The sequence below is a fragment of the Lolium perenne genome, chromosome 4 (assembly GCF_019359855.2).
Source record: "Lolium perenne isolate Kyuss_39 chromosome 4, Kyuss_2.0, whole genome shotgun sequence".
Taxonomy (NCBI): Eukaryota; Viridiplantae; Streptophyta; class Magnoliopsida; order Poales; family Poaceae; genus Lolium; species Lolium perenne.
This window is the reverse complement of record NC_067247.2, coordinates 63,850,912-63,872,381: the sequence shown is the minus strand read 5'-3', so window position 1 is coordinate 63,872,381 and position 21,470 is coordinate 63,850,912. Positions and strand designations below refer to the sequence as shown.

The window sequence follows — 21,470 nt, the reverse complement described above, 5'->3', positions numbered from 1 at the left end:
GAGGCGGCGTCAGAGGGTCGAAGAGGCGGTGAGATGATAGGGCGGCGCGGCCAGGGCCTGGGCCGCGCCGGCCTACCTCCTGGGCCCACCAGGGCTCCCCTCTGGCGACTCTCGGGTGTTCTGGAAGCTTCGTGGAAAAATAGGATGCTGGGCGTTGATTTCGTCCGATTCCGAGAATATTTCCTTACTAGGATTTCTGAAACCAAAAATAGCAGAAAACAGCAACTGGCCCTTCGGCATCTCGTCAATAGGTTAGTTCCGGAAAATGCATAAATATGAAATAAAGTATGCATAAAACATGTAGATATCATCAATAATGTGGCATGGAACATAATAAATTATCGATACGTCGGAGACGTATCAAACGGCTATGGCAGAAGAAAGAGAAAGGATGAGTAATATCCCCTATGCCTCGGCAGTAGGATCTATCATGTATGCCATGCTATGTACTAGACCGGATATAGCACATGCTGTTAGTTTGACTAGCAGATATCAAAGTGATCTAGGAATGGAACACTGGACAGCGGTCAAGAATATCCTGAAGTACTTGAAAAGAACTAAGGATATGTTTCTTTGTTATGGAGGTGACCAAGAGCTCGTTGTAAACGGTTACACCAATGCAAGTTGGAGCACTGATCCTGATGACTCTAAGTCACAGTCTGGGTACGTGTTTATATTGAATGGTCGCGATGGTAGGAAAGCTCGAAGCAGTGCACGGTGGCGAAGTCTTCAACAGAATCAGAGTACATATCGGTTTCAGAGGCTTCATCAGAAGTGGTATGGATGAAGAGGTTCATTGTAGAGCTCGGTGTGGTTCCTAGTGCATTGGACCCACTAGTCATCTACTGTGACAACATGGGTGCCCTCGCCAATGCACAAGAACCAAGGTCACACAAGAGGCTGAAGCATATCAAGCTGCGTTACCACTCGATTCGCGAGTACATCGAAGATGGAGAAGTAAAGATTTGCAAAGTACACACTGATCTGAATGTAGCAGATCCGTTGACTAAAGCTCTCCCTAGGGCAAAGCATGACCAACACCAGAATGCCATGGGTGTTAGGTACCTTACAATGTAATCTAGATTATTGACTCTAGTGCAAGTGGGAGACTGAAGGAGATATGCCCAAGAGGCAATAATAAAAGTGGTTATTATATATCTTTATGTTTATGATAAATATTTATATACCATGCTATAATTGTATTAACCGAAACATTGATACATGTGTGATATGTAAACAACAAAGAGTCCCTAGTATGCCTCTTAACTAGCTTGTTGATTAATGGATGATTAGTTTTCATAATCATGAACATTGGATGTTATTAATAACAAGGTTATATCATTGTATGAATGATGTAATGGACACACCCAATTAAGCATAGCATAAGATCACGTCATTAAGTTATTTGCTATAAGCTTTCGATACATAGTTACCTAGTCCTTATGACCATGAGATCATATAAATCACTTATACCGGAAAGGTACTTTGATTACATCAAACACCACTGCGTAAATGGGTGGTTATAAAGGTGGGATTAAGTATCCGGAAAGTATGAGTTGAGGCATATGGATCAACAGTGGGATTTGTCCATCCCGATGACGGATAGATATACTCTGGGCCCTCTCGGTGGAATGTCGTCTAATGTCTTGCAAGCATATGAATAAGTTCATAAGAGACCACATACCACGGTACGAGTAAAGAGTACTTGTCAGGAGACGAGGTTGAACAAGGTATAGAGTGATACCGATGATCAAACCTCGGACAAGTAAAATATCGCGTGACAAAGGGAATTGGTATCGTATGTGAATGGTTCATTCGATCACTAAAGTCATCGTTGAATATGTGGGAGCCATTATGGATCTCCAGATCCCGCTATTGGTTATTGGTCGGAGTGAGTACTCAACCATGTCCGCATAGTTCGCGAATCGTAGGGTGACACACTTAAAGTTGGATGTTGAAATGGTAGAACTTGAATATGGAATGGAGTTCGAATATTTGTTCGGAGTCCCGGATGAGATCCCGGACATCACGAGGAGTTCCGGAATGGTTCGGAGAATAAGATTCATATATAGGAAGTCATTTTATAAGATTTAAAATGATCCGGAAGGTTCTATGGAAGGTTCTAGAAGGTTCTAGAAAAGTCCGGAAGAAACCACTTTGGAAGGCGGAGTCCCAAAGGGACTCCACCACCATGGCCGGCCAACCCTAAAGGGGGAGGAGTCCCAAGTGGACTCCCCTAAGGGGGCCGGCCACCCCCCCACATGGAAGGGGGGAATCCCACCCCAAGTGGGATTCCCACCTTGGGTAGGTTTCCCTATCACATGGAAGGTTTTGGGTTCGGGTCTTATTCGGAGACTTGTAGTCCAACACTTGGGGCTTCCACCTATATAATGAGGGCCAAGGGGAGGGGACCGGCCACCCCAAACAAGCACAAGGTGGCCGCACCACCTCAAGTGGCCGGCGCCCCCCTCTCCCCAAACCCTAGCCGCCCCACTCCTCCACATCCCGCACGCTTAGCGAAGCTCCTGTTGGAGATATGCCCAAGAGGCAATAATAAAATGGTTATTATAATATATCTTTATGTTTATGATAATGTTTACATACCATGCTATAATTGTATTAACCGAAACATTAATACATGTGTGTTATGTGAACAACAAGGAGTCCCTAGTAAGCCTCTTGTATAACTAGCTTGTTGATTAATAGATGATCATGGTTTCGTGATCATGAACATTGGATGTTATTAATAACAAGGTTATGTCATTATATGAATGATGTAATGGACACACCCAATTAAGCGTAGCATAAGATCACGTCATTAAGTTATTTGCTATAAGCTTTCGATACATAGTTACCTAGTCCTTATGACCATGAGATCATGTAAATCACTTATACGGGAAAGGTACTTTGATTACATCAAACGCCACTGCGTAAATGAGTGGTTATAAAGGTGGGATTAAGTATCCGGAAAGTATGAGTTGAGGCATATGGATCAACAGTGGGATTTGTCCATCCCGATGATGGATAGATATACTCTGGGCCCTCTCGTTGAAATTCCGTCTAATGTCTTGCAAGCATATGAATAAGTTCATAAGAGACCACATACCACAGTACGAGTAAAGAGTACTTGTCAGGAGACGAGGTTGAACAAGGTATAGAGTGATACCGATGATCAAACCTCGGACAAGTAAAATATCGCGTGACAAAGGGAATTGGTATCGTATGTGAATGGTTCATTCGATCACTAAAGTCATCGTTGAATATGTGGGAGCCATTATGGATCTCCAGATCCCGCTATTGGTTATTGGTCGGAGAGAAGTCTCAACCATGTCTACATAGTTCGCGAACCGTAGGGTGACACAGTTAAGGTTTGATGTCGTTTAAAGTAGATATGGAATATGGAATGGAGTTCGAAGTTTTGTTCGGAGTCTCGGATAGGATCCAGGACATCACGAGGAGTTCCGGAATGGTCCGGAGAATAAGATTCATATATAGGAAGTCATATTCCAAGTTTGGAAATGATCCGGTGCATTTATGGCAGGTTCTAGAAAAGTCCGGAAGAAAGGCACTATGGAAGGTGGAGTCCCGGAGGGACTCCACTAGCATGGCCGGCCAAACCCTAAGGGGAAGGAGTCCCAGGTGGGCTCCACCTTGGTGGCCGGCCAGCCCCACCTCATGGAAAGGTGGGAGTCCCACCTTGAGTAGGACTCCCCCCTTGAGTAGGTTTCCCACCTTTGGGAAGTTTTGGTGTTGGGGTCTTATTCGAAGACTTGGACTACAACTCTTGGGACTTCCACCTATATAATGAGGGACAAGGGGAGGGTGGCCGGCCACTCAAGCCTCCACCATGGCCGCACCCCCTCAAGGGTGACCTAGCCGGCGCCCCTCTCCCCAAACCCTAGCACCCCTCCTCCACATACAACTCCCGCATACGCTTAGCGAAGCTCCACCGGAGTTCTCCATCGACACTACCACCACGCCGTCGTGCTGCCGGGATTCCGAGGAGGATCTACTACTTCCGCTGCCCGCTGGAACGGGGAGAAGGACGTCGTCTTCATCAACACCGAACGTGTGACCGAGTACGGAGGTGCTGCCCGATCGTGGCACCGTGATCAAGATCTTCTACGCGCTTTTGCAAGCGGCAAGTGATCGTCTACCGCAGCAATAAGAGCCTACTCTTATAGGCTTTGGAAATCTTCAAGGGTGAGTCTTGATCATCCCCTCGTTGCTACCGTCTTCTAGATTGCATCTTGGCTTGGATTGCGTTCTCGCGGTAGGAAAATTTTTGTTTTCTATGCAACGAATCCCTACAGTGGTATCAGAGCCGTGTCTATGCATAGATGGTTGCACGAGTAGAACACAATGGTTTTGTGGGCGTTGATGCTCTTGTTGTCTTTAGTTTGAGTACTTTGCATCTTTGTGGCATAGTGAGATGAAGCGGCTCGGACTAACTTTACAGGACCGCGTTCATGAGACTTGTTCCTCGTTCGACATGCAACTTGTATTGCATAAGAGGCTTTGCGGGTGTCTGTATCTCCTACTATAGTGAAGATTCAATTTACTCTTCTATTGACAACACTAGTATCACCGTTGTGGTTCATGTTCGTAGGTAGATTAGATCTTACTCGAAAACCCTAAACCACGTAAAATATGCAAACCAAATTAGGGACGTCTAACTTGTTTTTGCAGGGTTTGGTGATGTGATATGGCCATAATGTGATGATGAATATGTATGAGATGATCATTATTGTATTGTGGCAACCGGCAGGAGCCTTATGGTTGTCTTTAAATTTCATGTTGAGTAGTATTTCAAAGTAGTTGTAATAGTTGCTACATGAGGTGAACAACCATGAAGATGGCGCCATGAACCTTGACGCTACGCCGACAATGATGGAGATCATGCCCGTTGATGATGGAGATCATGTCCGTGCTTTGAAGATGAAGATCAAAGGCGCAAAGACAAAAAGGGCCATATCATATCACATATGAATTGCATGTGATGTTAATCCTTTATGCATCTTATTTTGCTTAGAACGCGACGGTAGCATTATAAGATGATCCCTGACATTAATATCAAGATAATAAAGTGTTCTCCCCTCGTATGCACCGTTGTACAGTTCGTCGTTTCGAAGCATCTCGTGATGATCGGATGTAATAGACTCAACGTTCACATACAACGGGTGTAAGCCATGTTGCACACGCGGAATACTTTTGTTTGCTTGACTAGCCTAGCATGTACAGACATGGCCTCGGGACAACGGAAACTGAAAGGTTGAACACGAGTCATATGGATGATATGATCAACATGTTGATGTTCACCATTGAAGCTACATCTTCTCACGTGATGATCGGTTTTGGTGTAGTGGATGTGGATCGTGTACCACTTAACAACTATGAGGGATGTTGTATTAAGTGGGAGTTCATTAGTAATTAGATTAAAAAATGAACTAATTATCATAAACATAGTCTGAGTAGTATTTTGAATTAATTTTGTAGTATTGGCATCCGTTTTTCTACCATGCGCTAGTCTTGTAATTGAGATAGAAATACTGTTAAAATCTGATAAGAAACTTTACGGATTGGTACCGTATTGTTAATGAATCAAGAAATGATTAAGTCCTATTGCAAACTTTTAGTAAACCTCACATTGTTGATTCAAATAACTATGGTTTCAATTAGTATCTAAAGTTATCTTATCTCCATGAAACTTGAAGTTCAAATCTGTTTGAAAAAGTAAGGAGCTGAAAATTTAGTTTTCAGAAATAATCAAGGTATGAGATATATGTGATATCTAATGACCTTATTGCAAGATGATAGAATATAATTTGGTGAGACTACATAAACTCATAAGTTTTATGGGAATGTATGAAGGTTGAAGACGCCAGGCGTCCCAATCCTCCAACTATTGGGGCACTAACAATATTCGCATATCCATGAAGTAATCATCCTCAGTATGCACCGTTGCTAAGACTCGTCGTTTCGAAGCATCACGTGATGATCGGGTGTTATAGATTCTACGTGTGCATACAACGGGTGCAAGCCAGATTTGCACATGCGAATACTGAGGTCAAAACTTTACGAGCCTAGCATGTACAGACATGGTCTCGGAAAGTCATCATGATACAATGGATAAAATTATGAGTGAAAGTGTTCATCATATTACAAGGTTACTAATAGTGAAATCCAGAACACTTGTCATATGATGATCAACTTCAAAGTAAGAACCTCAAGGTTATTGGTATTTGACCAACAAACCTAGAAGTTATTGATGTTGAAGTGTTTTTCTGAATAATGAGGAAAGCTAAAAGAGAAACTACAAAAGATTATTGGCAGAAAGAAAGAAAAGACTAGAAAGTCTAGCTCAGGTGTATATAAATGATAAACATGTTATGGTTGTATTCCTAATTAGGTCACACAATGAAATTCTTGGGTATTAGTACCATATTGGTTGGTATGAAGTGTCATACAAAACAACGCAATACAAGAATACAATGGCCTAAGTGACCGACAAGGAATATGATAGGAATGCACGTCTGGAACAAAATAAAGTGTTATTATGTTCGTCGTTGGCATTCTATCTAGCCCTTAGAATTTATAATAAAGAACTTAATAATTGTTATTTTGCTCTGGTCAAATGAAAACAATGAGTTGTTCAAATTATGAAATTACTCCATGTACGATGGATAAGTTATTATAAATCTTAATGGTGAAACACACACATAACACTGACGCTAAAATGCCATAAGGCAAAATGATTTGAATTCCACTTATTTGTGGAACCGCCATTTAGGTCATATTAGAAAGGAACGCATGAAGGAACTCCATGCAAATGGATTTTTGGAGTCATTTGATTTTTGAATCGTTCGGCGCTTGCAAATCTTTTCTAAAGAGAATGACTAAAATACCGTTCATAGGCCAAGAGTTGAACGGGCAACTAACTTAGTGAAAACATACATGATGATGTATGTGGCTCACTGGGCATAGTTGTGTGCGGGAGATTCTTCTACTTCATGAAAACTTCAAACAATGAATTGAGTATATATATGTGGATATATTCGATAAGGTAGAAGTTTGAAACATTTGAATAAGATTCGAATAAATTTCAGCATGAAGTGGAAATCATCATAATAGAAAAGTCAAATATCTATGATTGGATCATAGTGGAAATATTTGAATTACTAGTTTTAGCGAACATCTAAGAGAGTTATGAAATTGTTCTACAACTCACGTTTCTTGGAATATCATAGTGATGATGAAGTATCCAAGATTTGTATCTAAACCTTGTTGGGTCAATGATGAGATAAAATATTAATGCCATTATATTTTTGTGGATTATGCTTTAGAGACTACCACTTTTACACTAAATAGAGCATCATCATGATCCGTTGAAATGACACCATACAAGTTATGGTATGGGTATGAACCCTAATAGTCTTTTCTTTAAATTTTGGTCTAAGAGTTTACAACCAAAATCGGATGAATGTCTTTGTTGGTTATCCCAGAGATTTAATTGGGAATTCTTCCCACGAGACAAAGAAAAAAGTGTTTGTCAATGTTTCTTATTTCCGAGAAATTGTTTCTAGTGAAGTATTTGAGTGGGAGGACAATATAATTTGATAAGGTTTATGAACCTGAGCATAATGATCAGAGTAGCGCAGCATCGGAATTGGTTTCGGAAGCGGCCACGACGATCATGGCTCCCATGACTACAAAGTGTTTTAGCCATGGAGATCGAAGTACATATTGAACCTTGTAGGTATAGTTTACTTTGTGATCAAATAAATGATTTGTGGACAAAGGATTGATTTTGAACAATGATAAACCAACTACAAACAAAGAAGTTATGATGGGCCCTAACTCCGTTAAAATGGCTATACACCATGAAATCCATAATAGATGAATACTTTTTGAAAGTAAATGGATCTATAGACTTGGATGAAATATCATTGAATAAGCTCGACTTGTCAAAAATTTGTTTACGACAAAGTTCAAAGAGTTGACTACGATAAGATTAGATCTTCCGTAGCAATGCTTATAGTCTATGTGGATTATTCTAGTAATCACTACATATTTATTTTATGAGATATGCTAGTAGGATGGCAAAATACATTACTTATCAGAAGTGTGTATTAAAGGTGTATACAAGATACAACCAAAAGTTTTGCTGGTCCGTGGAAAACTAGATAGATATACAAACTTTAGTTCGATGAAGTGAGTATCACGGAGTTGGAATCTTCACCAGATGAAATAGTCAAAGAGTTTTTGATTTCATCAGAGATGATGAAGAGGCTTGCATTTGCAAAAAATTAAGTGGGAGCGCTAAGACATATTTATAATACTTTATGTAGATGACATATAGTTGATTATAAATGATGTAAATTATATACTTGATTAAAAGATTTCATTGAGAATTAACTTCAATGAAAGGATATGGACTGAAACAAATTTAGTGTCAAGATCTATGAAGATAGATTGAAACACATAATAAAGTTTAAGTCAAAGTACATAGAATGGATATTGAAGAGGTTCAATATATAAGTATTAAGAAAATGTTCTTATCATGTGAAGGTTTAACAAGACTTGAGTGTATCTGACACTCAATGAGTAAAAACACATGAGTGATTATAGATCACAAATAATATGTACACAATCAGATGTCATGTGCTTTTAAAAATGTTATGAGCATGTATCAGAATGATTCATGTGATGATCATTGAAAAACAGTAAGAATATTCTTGAGTACTTAAGAAGGATCAAGGATATATATATAGTTTTGTATACAAACAAATCCCTGTAAGGTGTTGCACCGATATTTGTTTTGTCACATATGAAAATAAAATTTCAAATCTCAAATTAGACTAAGTGTTGTTTAAAAGATAGCAAAATGAGCTAGAAGTTGTCTATGCTAGATTTAGAAGAGTTCTAAATATTGTGACGGATTCTACAAAAGAAGGCAGAGTATGTCATCTGAAGGTATAATAGCTGCCCCCCCATGGGGGCTTCACAGAGATTTGCGATTCTGGGCCATTGGATCTTGTCAGCAAGTCTCACACGGTGCATCTCGTCCGTTTGTTCCGAGCCAGTAGCACTTCCAGCCCACGCGTGGGCTTCCTCCCTCCCTAGATTAAGCCATGCAACAGCCACATTTTACCCATCTGCGCCTGCACGTGGACCCTACCTTCCATCGGTCCACTCGTCAGTGAGCTGGGGTGGGTTTTGGAGGGTCGCGCGTGGCTACGAGGTGAGACAAAACCAGCAGGCAAACTGCTGCCCCAATCCATGTCTTTTCCTCTCTCCCCAATCCCCTTCTTCTCCACCCGTCCCTCCTCCTCCCACCCTTGCTCCACTGACCGTCGACCGCATCCCCGGCTTCTCCACCCTTCTCCACCCAGCTGGTTGTGGTCCCGTCAGCCGACTCCTCCGCCATCGAGCCCTGCTCCTCTGCCACCGAGCCCTGTTGCACGTGGCGCTAGGGTTTCAGTGGCAAGAGGAAGAACACCGATGCAGAATTTTCCGGCCGGCCAAAGGCCACGATGGGCCGTCTGGCTATGGATGGATGCGACCGAGGCTGGAGCGGCAACGTAGATGGAGGATCTCCTCCATAGCGCCGTTTCATCGGGATTTGGCGGCCGGCCGAGGCCTTGATGGCCCCGTACGACGGCAGGCGGCGGCGGCCGAGGCCGGAGGCGACGCCGGAGAAGGAGGATCTCCTCAACAACTTCGTTTCATCCGAATCAAGCTCAAGCTGCAAAGGTAAGATCCCGATCTGCCTCATTGCTGCATCTAGATCTAAAACCACAAGCTTTCATCTCGCTCATGGCCGTGCTTGTGATGGTGTAGAAAAGGAGAAGACCCCGACCACTCTAGGAACTTAGCCTGGAAGCTTTCATCTTGTTCATGGAAAGGGTTCATCTTTTGACTTTTTATTGATCCGAGATAAAAGAATCAAACTAAGCTAAACATCATTTAAAATCGTTTCATGTGATTAGGAACTTAACTGGAAGCTTTGTTGAGGCAAAAGGTGAGAGCCCTGATCTAGGAACAGATGTTCTCTTACGGTAAATATGTGAAAATATTCTCGCACTGTTTCATGCTCCTTTATACGAAGAGTTTAATAATCTTCTTAGTATATAAGCTTTTAGCATACTTTATTTTGCCTTTGGAACAAAGCTGATCAAGCTGAGCAACATTATAATTGATGCAAAATTTGGGGTTACTAGGGCAGGTCCGTATATTTTGAAGATACCATGACTTTGAAATATAAGTTTGTAATGCTAAATTAATAGCCAATTTTCTCTCTATCACCTGCATTTCTTTAGGATGGGGAGCTAAGGAAGCAAATCTGTACACCAAGATAGGCCTCAATGGGGGGAGAAGGAGATGGATTCAGCGTGGCGGCACAATTGCCATTTCTTCTCATTAGCTTTGCTTCCATGTGTGTTTGTGTTGGCTTGCGTTCTGACGGATTCATCACGCCGGGTAGCTTGGTTGAAGTGTTCAGCTTTAAACTTTGATTAATTTAATCATATTTTCCTTATTCCCTTGGGATTGGCTCTCTCTGTCTTGGTGGAATAGGAAGGGAGGCTGAAGAAACACCAGATGTTGGTCTCAATGACGTGGTTGTTCTAAACATGTTCATTTCCACCTTCTGCAAGTTAATGTGAATGATGTGGGATTGCTCCTATGCTTGCTAGGGAGGAAAAGGATATGAGGTTTTGCCTACAAACAAGGAAAGGTATAACTGATAGGTATGGCTTAAGTTTCTTGAATGTTGTCTTGCTAGCCATTAAATTTTTGAATTGCGCACTTGACATGTTGAACTTGTTTCCCCAGAATTGGTATATGGTTTCTTTGTTTTTAAGGGTGTTCGTGTCCAGAAGTTTCATGTTGATTTATTTTAGGTAAAAAAATAGGATTTTGTTCGTATGATTCAGGATAGTTTGAGGGTTCAATACATATGATAATGAATTTTAAAATGATACAATTAGGCTTAAGCTGGGGCATGAATATCAGCTTTACCACTTAATCTCTGCTAGGGATAATTACCACTACTAAAATCATTTGAAGGTTCTTTATTAGGACTTCCTAACCAGTTTGGTGTTAACGTTATATGAGTTGGCGCTCACAAACTGATAGTTTTCCAGCTATAGTTTTTCGATGTATTCATCCTCTTCTTTTTCCAAGTTTGAGGTGTTACTTCCCCAAGATTCTGTGCCATTTGAGACTTTCTGAATGTGTGTGGTTCTATTAGGAAATGCCTACATTGATGAATTTTTACAATTCACAAACAGTTTGGAATGATTCAATTATTTCGAAGTGTCACTGGACAAGACTTGCAAATAAGCTGGGGAGAATTGCTTAGCCTTAGGTTTTAGATTTTTGGATGAACCACCCACAGAATATAAGTCAGTTGGAAGGATGATAAAACAATAAGGCCTTGTCCCTTGCTATTACTTAGCGTAGGCCAGCACATTACTTAACTACGAAAACCAGCGATTGCAGTAAATTAAAGCACAAGATTTTGTCCCTTGCCAAGAACCAACTAATACTCTCTGTATAATGATTTTTCCCAGTTAATATTATTTTTGAGTAACACTTGCAAAGCTTCCTAGGTTGGGATAGTGCTACATAGCCAGGGAAAGTTCTCTTTAATTCTGTTCTGCGTGTTAGAGGTTAATTACTTTCTGTAGATGTAAAGGTTATTATGTGCTCTCCTCCTCGTGCACCATTGTTCTCTCTTCCTGCGTGCCTCGACAGCGTGATAGACGGTGCAATCAGTTTACCAGAACTTATTTGTGCATCATTTCCAATCTGCTTGGATCAAGAACCTAAATTGGTTATTTGATGATTTTGTGATGCTTTCTAATTGTTCGACCTACAAGCCAGTTGAGCTGGAAGCTCTCGGTGGTGGCTGCAAATTGTTCTACATATAAATAAATATTCGCATACCAGAATATTATGTTTATACCTAAAGACAATGATTAATTTAGCAAAGAAGATGTTTGTTTTTCATCTGCTCCGCCTACCATTTAAATTTCCTTTCTCTGATTATAAGCGATATGCGTATATACTGCTCTATTAGTCTATTCTACTGCAATATATTTAATGGCTGACTACTCTATTTACTCTTTATGCCAGTTTTTTTCGTTCATGTCAATGGCCTGGCCATTACTATAAGGTCCACATTGTATTGATTTTCTCTTCATGTTTTATTCAAAGTCGAGATCGGTGAATTGTAGCATTGCACATATGTTTACCAAATCTTGGCATACCAAAGCTTGAATTTGCATGGTATGCACTCGAACTGTGTTTGGTCCTTTAGGACAAAGCATATGATGGGTAAGGTTATATATAAGAAATTGATAGCATAGTTCATAGTTCTTTGCTGCTACGGTTGGTTGTTCTTTTTTATTTATGGTTGAACAACCTGCATCTTAACACTACCCTTTAAGGACTTGTAAACTATAAAAAATTGTTAATGTGATGAATCAAGCGGTCTTAGCGAAATGGTTGTAAGCTTGTAGCAGATTGCATATCGGTGTGATGTGCTTGGTGGTATTGGATAGTTTCATGGAGGAGTAATGTTTGTAGTTTTTCTACACTTCAGTCATAGGTAAATGTTTGTTCCATGGTTTCATATTTGGGCTCTTTGAATTCTCATTCATACATGTTTTGATTCTTTATGTTTCATTCTAATTTATTAATAAGGTATTTAAAAAAATCCAATTTTGTTGCAACACTTCATCCCTCAGTTTCGTTCTTCATTGTCTCGGTCTTGGTTTCAAACAGCTCTTGTCATTTCCTTTACTCCACTCAACATCCAGCAGCGACCACCACTATGGATGCATTTATCTTTGGCCAAAATTTCCCATCTTTCTAATTAAGCTCGTGCTTGCTTGTTATATTTCATGCCAATCCATGCGTATGTTCTATTGGGTGTTCACTCACACACCAACAATGCTTTGCGTGTGCTTTTCAGCTTTCACTAAGAGATGAATGGTACTATGCAAGGGATAGCAGCAGTAGGCCGGGTTGGTCTGGGATTAATAGTGTCGGCTGAGATGTTATTTGGTGAACTTCATATAAGCTTATTTCCTTTTTGTACTATTCAACAGTATGATAATCCAACAGAAAATCACTTGTTTATATTCTTCTCCTACAATTCTAGGAACTGCTTTGTGTGCCTAATATTATCAGATTTCCCTATGATCATTCATACATACCAAAATTTAAATGGCAGGACTTATTAGAGAGAATTTCTTATGCATATCAAATTGGTTTTGTGTCATATGGGCACTTCAGGTTTGAGTGGAACGTACCTCATCACATATAGTACTAATATTTCTTTATAGAGGTTAATTTTCTTTTCTTTTTGGTTGTCTCTATGCGGAAGATTGAACAACTCTAGGTAGATGACCACGCTCAAGGTTTGGTGACTTGATCTAGGTAATAAACATTTCAAAGCATGCTATCTTCCATTTGATTTTATTTGAAAGTGGTGCTTCTGCAAGCCGTACTACATGAAAGGAATTTTAGTTTGTAACCCTGATATTGTGATTGTTCACCATTTAATACTCATTTACTTCGATTGTTACTGGTTGGCCTACACCCCTTGCAGGGAAGAAACTAAGGGGAAAGCTTGAAGCTAATATATCTACGGAAATTTGTATGCACCAATGTACGGTCAGGGTCCTAAAAAATCACATGTTGGATACTTTTTCCAGTATGACTTCCATGTGCTTTTTATCCGTTTATGTTATGAAAGGATTTTTTTATGATGGCACGATGGTTTCGAATCGTGCTTCATTTCTAATGTTACGGTACATAATGAGGCGGAGGGCTGAAGTGGGGCCATGGATGGGGGAGGCAGAGCTCAACATGAAGGAGCAGGCGGGGAAGCTACAGATGAGGAAGTGGTATGGAGACAGAAGAATGGCATCGACAGAGCCGCACGCCGCTTCTGCCGCCAAACCCTAGGGTGACGCCTATGACCGAGGTGAGCGCCCTCTCCTACATCCCTCACGCTGCTCAGTCACTGTGTGCTCTCCTCTTGTGAATGTGTTGGTTCCGCGTCGATGTGCTGAGGCATCTCGTGATGTCTACTCCTTGCAGTGCCTTTCCATGGTAAGTTGCTGGCCGAGCACGATGTGTTGCTGTTGCTGTTGATCAAGAGCAAGAGGAGGAGCTAGAGAAGATAAATGTTCCCTATTTCTGTTACAGGTACTTTTGATTTATTACCATGCAAAGGAGATGTCCTGTGGATAGATATTGCAATCTGATGAAATTACATTGTAGGAGGAAGATAAGACATTCAGGCGAGTTATTCAAAATTATTTTGTTTAGTTGTGGGCCTGCCCACGACCCATTGGAGATAGACATCAATAGATTATAAGCTTATCGAATATGAAACTTACCTTTCCATTCTTTCAGTAAACTGTTGCCCTTAATTGATACACTAGGTGTTACGACCAAACGGCCCAACAAAACAATGAAGCCCTTGGAAAAACACCAAGGGATCATGTACCATTGTTTCCGGAATTCAGTTTTCCCCAAAACAAAGATGCATTAGGAAATTGCCTACAGTATAATGGCTTATTGCAAGTGTAAAAAAAGCAGCGGCAAGTGTTAAGGAAAAGCAGCGTACCAGACAGTAAGCCACCAACACCATTCGCAACAGAGTGCTTCTTCTTCCTCCTCTGATGTCCTCCGTCGTGACAAAAAAGCTTCCAGCAAGCAACACTACAAGCTACAGCCCATGAAGGCACGGACGCCTGCAGCCGCCAACATGGTGCTCCGGATCTCCCCCTGCCAGGGCGACATAATCTTCAGCAGATCAACCTCTTCCTGTAGTAACATAATTACAAAAGCAGCACAAAATATTAGGGCAACATAATCCATTTTTCGCTCAAGATAGTTTACAGAAATTAACTGCACATGATTTCAGAAACAGAGGTGGCTGGCATCCGATTCTCGTGTACCTACCTTGTAGAGCTGGTACTCATCTGTGGTCATGTTTGCATTCGCGTTTTCCGCGATATTTCCTGTTCGTGGCAGCACACAATAAGAAGACGATGCTAGCTTCAGTAAATTTGTAAGCTTTTTGAGACACGGTTGTCAGCGGGCACCCACACCCCAGCTATTTGAGTCGATTGGTAACAACAATATGTAGGATCTAGCTCAATCAGCTCATGGACCTCGTGAATGATGTGATGCGTACCAGCCGTGTGGACGAAGGGATCCTAGATGGAGGGCTCGCGGCCGCCTCCAGTGGCCATGCCCTCGACCTGGAATCCCAAAGTTGCCATCCCGAATAGGAACACCTTGGGAAACTCCGCCTGGATCAGCCCGCCCGTGTCAACCGCCCCGCGGGCGCATCTCAAGCTGTCGCCGAGCAGCGGGACAATCCGCAGCGGTATCAGCTGGCAGCAGCGGTGGGACGACGGAGCAGCCACAGAGGCACCCATCTGAGCTAGCTTCCGACGAGCGAGCGCGAGCAGCAGCCCAATCTCAACCTTGGCGATGGAAGTGAAGTGAGCTCTTACTTTCTGACACCTGTCGTTGTGCTCGTGAGGTGTCCCTGGCTCCCTGCTCCTATATTTTTGCTTGTGGTCGGACCACTCGGTCGGTGAGCTGAATTGGTGAAACCAAAAAATGTACTCTCTCTGCTCTGCTCAATAAATGATAAAGTATATCTCAACTTCGTATAAATTTAAATGCATTTGTTAATAGTTAATTTTTAGGACAATATTGGGTGAATACCGCTATTTTTTCTCCAGTGTAGCAAAAAAAGTTTCACCCACGAAAGAAAATAAAAATAGTGAGATCGCTGGAGACCTCACCAGAACCTCGCCCAAGATCTCGAGGCAAAGAAAAAAGGTGCTATTGTAGCAAACCCAACCTCGCCGGAGACATCGATGAAGAACTCGCTAAGGACATCATAGCACATTTTTTGTACTAAAATAGAAAAGTAACAATTGTAGCAAAACAAATAATACTATTGTAGCATCACATCATTTTTTTAAAAGGTCGCCAGCGAAGTCCTTGCAACATCGCCGGCCGCCGGTAGCAGGTCGACTCCGGTAGGCAGCGCTGCCACCCCTCCCTTGTAGCATCGACACCACCGCATTGGAGCGCCCATGACCCTGGCTGGTAGCACCGTCGTGCCAGCTCGGAAGCAGCATCATCGCGCCATGGCAGCACCACCATGCACCGCTGGTAGCAATGTCAATATACCCTGGCAACACCTCGCCCCAGCGTTGGCAGCAGCATCTTATGATGACGCGCTCAGGTCCAGGAAGATGCAGGAGACCAGAGATGGTCAGGGAAGGAGGAGCACATGCGGGGCGTCGCCGGTGATCGCCTGTGTCAAAAGTATTTCGGGCCTGTCGGAGATGTGTGGCAAGCTCGGCCCTCCCTTGATGACATCGACACAGAGAAGCACGAAAAACTCGACCTCCTTGTGCACGACTCCTACTAGCGCCCGAGTTGGACCTCAACCTCGCTCTCCTTGCCGCCCGCATCTTAGTACGCGAAGAATGAAAGTTAATGCTTCCAGTATTTAAGAGTATGAGATTCAAGAGTCATTGAATTTTTTTATCTTAATTGCTTCCACTAAAACCTAAGAAAGGTATTATAATGTTGCAGCCATTTTTATCACAGTTATAAAGAGATAAATATTGACATGAGCTCCACGGGGTCGTGCGCCAAGGCGCACATCTAAATCTAGTTGTTTTGACAATGACAAAGGATGTTAAGTCAAGAGGTTCTTCGAGAACTTGGTGTAGTTTCGACAGAGTCAGAACTTTGAAGCTATATTGTGTGTGACAATATTAGTGACATATTTCAGACCGCGAAATTAAGGCTCCACCAGAAGACCAAACATATTTTAATGCCGACTCATTTGGAAATGAGTGATGCGTTGAGACGCAAATGAATTACAAAATACATACGTTTCTGAGCATGTCAGATCCGTTGACTAAAACCTCTCCCGTGAGCAAAACATGATAAAGCACCGGAAGGCCAAGGTGTTATATCTTTACACATGTAAACTAGATTATTGACTCTAGTGCAAGTGGGAGACTGTTGGAGATATGCCCAAGAGGCAATAATAAAATGGTTATTATAATATATCTTTATGTTTATGATAATGTTTACATACCATGCTATAATTGTATTAACCGAAACATTAATACATGTGTGTTATGTGAACAACAAGGAGTCCCTAGTAAGCCTCTTGTATAACTAGCTTGTTGATTAATAGATGATCATGGTTTCGTGATCATGAACATTGGATGTTATTAATAACAAGGTTATGTCATTATATGAATGATGTAATGGACACACCCAATTAAGCGTAGCATAAGATCACGTCATTAAGTTATTTGCTATAAGCTTTCGATACATAGTTACCTAGTCCTTATGATCATGAGATCATGTAAATCACTTATACCGGAAAGGTACTTTGATTACATCAAACGCCACTGCGTAAATGGGTGGTTATAAAGGTGGGATTAAGTATCCGGAAAGTATGAGTTGAGGCATATGGATCAACAGTGGGATTTGTCCATCCCGATGACGGATAGATATACTCTGGGCCCTCTCGTTGAAATTCCGTCTAATGTCTTGCAAGCATATGAATAAGTTCATAAGAGACCACATACCACCGTACGAGTAAAGAGTACTTGTCAGGAGACGAGGTTGAACAAGGTATACAGTGATACCGATGATCAAACCTCGGACAAGTAAAATATCGCGTGACAAAGGGAATTGGTATCGTATGTGAATGGTTCATTCGATCACTAAAGTCATCGTTGAATATGTGGGAGCCATTATGGATCTCCAGATCCCGCTATTGGTTATTGGTCGGAGAGAAGTCTCAACCATGTCTACATAGTTCGCGAACCGTAGGGTGACACACTTAAGGTTTGATGTCGTTTAAAGTAGATATGGAATATGGAATGGAGTTTGAAGTTTTGTTCGGAGTCTCGGATAGGATCCAGGACATCACGAGGAGTTCCGGAATGGTCCGGAGAATAAGATTCATATATAGGAAGTCATATTCCAAGTTTAGAAATGATCCGGTGCATTTATGGCAGGTTCTAGAAGGTTCTAGAAAAGTCCGAAAGAAAGGCAGTATGGAAGGTGGAGTCCCGGAGGGACTCCACTAGCATGGCCGGCCAAACCCTAAGGGGAAGGATTCCCAGGTGGGCTCCACCTTGGTGGCCGGCCAGCCCCACGTCAAGGAAAGGTGGGAGTCCCACCTTGAGTAGGACTCCCCCCTTGAGTAGGTTTCCCACCTTTGGGAAGTTTTGGTGTTGGGGTCTTATTCGAAGACTTGGACTACAACTCTTGGGGCTTCCACCTATATAATGAGGGATAAGGGGAGGGTGGCCGGCCACTCAAGCCTCCACCATGGCCGCACCCCCTCAAGGGTGACCTAGCCGGCGCCCCTCTCCCCAAACCCTAGCACCCCTCCTCCACATACAACTCCCGCATACGCTTAGCGAAGCTCCGCCGGAGTTCTCCATCGACACCGCCACCACGCCGTCGTGCTGCCGGGATTCCGAGGAGGATCTACTACTTCCGCTGCCCGCTGGAACGGGGAGAAGGACGTCGTCTTCATCAACACCGAACGTGTGACCGAGTATGGAGGTGCTGCCCGATCGTGGCACCGTGATCAAGATCTTCTACGCGCTTTTGCAAGCGGCAAGTGATCGTCTACCGCAGCAATAAGAGCCTACTCTTATAGGCTTTGGAAATCTTCAAGGGTGATTCTTGATCATCCCCTCGTTGCTACCGTCTTCTAGATTGCATCTTGGCTTGGATTGCGTTCTCGCGGTAGGAAAATTTTTGTTTTCTATGCAACGAATCCCTACAGCTCCGCCGGGTTTCTCCACCACCACCGACACCACGCCGTCGTGCTGCCGGATTCAAGAGGAGCTACTACTTCCGCTGCCCGCTGAAACGGGGAGGTGGACGTCGTCTTCATCAACAACCGAACGTGTGACCGAGTACGGAGGTGCTGCCCGTTCGTGGCGCCGTGATCAAGATCTTCTACGCGCTTTTGCAAGCGGTAAGTGAACGTCTACCGCAGCAACAAGAGCCTCATCTTGTAGGCTTTGGAATCTCTTCAAGGGTGAGACTCGATAATCCCCTCGTTGCTACCGTCTTCTAGATTGCATCTTGGCTTGGATTGTGTGTTTGCGGTAGGAAAATTTTTGTTTTCTATGCAACGAATCCCTACAGCTGGTGGAGTTCGAGGAGCAGGGCCACTCATTCTTCTACTATGAGCCGTACGGCGACGCAAGCAACGCTATGGTCCGTGCCGCGAAGCGGTTTGTCTTGGCCGCCGACGACGCCATCTCCAACTGATCTCGGGACCGACATGGCTTGTGGCCCGTTTTATTCGGATATCCATTTTGTTTTGTAGATGCAGTAGATGTACCCATTATTCAAAAACATATTTTAAAATGTTAAGATATAAATTTAAAAAAAAACATTAGATGTACATCCACACATTCTATATCCGCGGACAAAATGACACGAAAGAATAACAATCTTTGATTTTTTAACATTTAAAAAAATATTTGAAATGTATTTTGTATAATAGATGCATTTAAACCTATAAGCCAAAACACCATGTTCCGTGTTCTTCCTTCACTGTGGTTGTTAGGTTGCGACGTTTTTGAACGTGTTTGGTGTCTTGGAAACCTTTTGGCCTTCATCCGGGAAGATGAAAGTGGACCGTTTGATTGGTTGGGCTCCCCCACATTGTTGCATAGCATAGTTTTTAAAACAGTGTTGGGTCTCCTCCGAGAGAAATGGTCTAATCGGCTGTTTTTGTGAAACATGTCCCAGTGTTGGCTGCTACAACCGTTGCACGCACTGATGGAGCTCCATGGAGCCAAGGGGGTGCACATGCACCAGGGTAGCTCTTGTTTTTACCCTACAATTAGCTGTAAAATCAATATATGCACCCTCATAACCAATCATTTGTTCACCTTGGTAAGACAAATCATCACATATTACAGGTTAGTGCACCCTGATTAGTTTGCTCTACTTCACCAGTGGTTGCACGCGTGGAGAAACGCAGGAGACGCCTCATTTACTCGGGTGCACTAGTGACCACACCCTCACTCTCTCTCTCTCTCTCTCTCTCTCTCTCTCTCTCTCTCTCTCTCTCTCTCTCTCTCTCTCTCTCTCTCTCTCTCTCTCTCTCTCTCTCTCTCTCTCTCTCTCTCTCTCTCTCTCTCTCTCTCTCTCTCTCTCTCTCTCTCTCTCTCTCTCTCTCTCTCTCTCTCTCTCTCTCTCTCTCTCTCTCTCTCTCTCTCTCTCTCTCTCTCTCTCTCTCTCTCTCTCTCTCTCTCTCTCTCTCTCTCTCTCTCTCTCTCTCTCTCTCTCTCTCTCTCTCTCTCTCTCTCTCTCTCTCTCTCTCTCTCTCTCTCTCTCTCTCTCTCTCTCTCTCTCTCTCTCTCTCTCTCTCTCTCTCTCTCTCTCTCTCTCTCTCTCTCTCTCTCTCTCTCTCTCTCTCTCTCTCTCTCTCTCTCTCTCTCTCTCTCTCTCTCTCTCTCTCTCTCTCTCTCTCTCTCTCTCTCTCTCTCTCTCTCTCTCTCTCTCTCTCTCTCTCTCTCTCTCTCTCTCTCTCTCTCTCTCTCTCTCTCTCTCTCTCTCTCTCTCTCTCTCTCTCTCTCTCTCTCTCTCTCTCTCTCTCTCTCTCTCTCTCTCTCTCTCTCTCTCTCTCTCTCTCTCTCTCTCTCTCTCTCTCTCTCTCTCTCTCTCTCTCTCTCTCTCTCTCTCTCTCTCTCTCTCTCACTCTCACTCTCTCTCTCTCTCTCTCTCTCTCTCTCTCTCTCTCTCTCTCTCTCTCTCTCTCTCTCTCTCTCTCTCTCTCTCTCTCTCTCTCTCTCTCTCTCTCTCTCTCTCTCTCTCTCTCTCTCTCTCTCTCTCTCTCTCTCTCTCTCTCTCTCTCTCTCTCTCTCTCTCTCTCTCTCTCTCTCTCTCTCTCTCTCTCTCTATATTTTTTTGACATATTTTCTTCTACATGTTCCATTGTTGTCTCCAGGGCCCAGGCCATCTGGGATGGAGAGCATGCGAATCCCATCAGGAATACCTCCCTCCTCCGCCATGGATTCAAGGATGCGGTCGCGGTTAAACTCGGTGTTCACGAAGTCTACCTCGATGCCGTGCTCGGTAAGCTTGCCGCACAGCTCCATCAGCGGGATCACATGGCCCTGTGCTGGGAAAGGTAGCACCATCACACGAGGTTGTGTAGCAGCAGCCGCCATGGGAAGTATCTACTAGTACGTTAGAGTGGTGTATGACCTCAAGAAGCTTGTAAGATCAAAGCTTGACACTGGGATAGAGATTAGCAGCCATGGTGTACGTATGTCCCGAGGGATGCACCATATCATTGATTTAGGCCTCACGGATTACATCAGCAGATTTCCAGTCTGTTGACCACGTGTTATACC

At 42.9% G+C, this 21,470-nt stretch overlaps 2 long non-coding RNA genes across 7 annotated transcripts; one reads left to right on the top strand and one right to left on the bottom strand.

The window, feature by feature from the left end:
• Positions 1 to 10,548: 10,548 nt before the first annotated feature.
• On the top strand, positions 10,549 to 14,409 carry LOC127292770 (uncharacterized). Of its 6 annotated transcripts, none has more exons than XR_011742506.1 (4): positions 10,549 to 10,735; positions 12,980 to 13,446; positions 13,619 to 13,996; positions 14,113 to 14,409. It is a non-coding gene; the product is annotated as an uncharacterized lncRNA (long non-coding RNA). The 6 variants fall into 6 exon arrangements; XR_011742505.1 differs by having other exon boundaries at positions 10,549 to 10,748; XR_011742508.1 differs by having other exon boundaries at positions 10,549 to 13,071; positions 13,241 to 13,446.
• On the bottom strand, positions 14,395 to 15,605 carry LOC127292771 (uncharacterized). The gene is made up of 3 exons (XR_007845382.2): positions 15,218 to 15,605; positions 14,983 to 15,041; positions 14,395 to 14,844 (listed from the first exon to the last, which is right to left on the bottom strand). It is a non-coding gene; the product is annotated as an uncharacterized lncRNA (long non-coding RNA).
• Between the last annotated feature and the right edge of the window lie 5,865 nt (positions 15,606 to 21,470).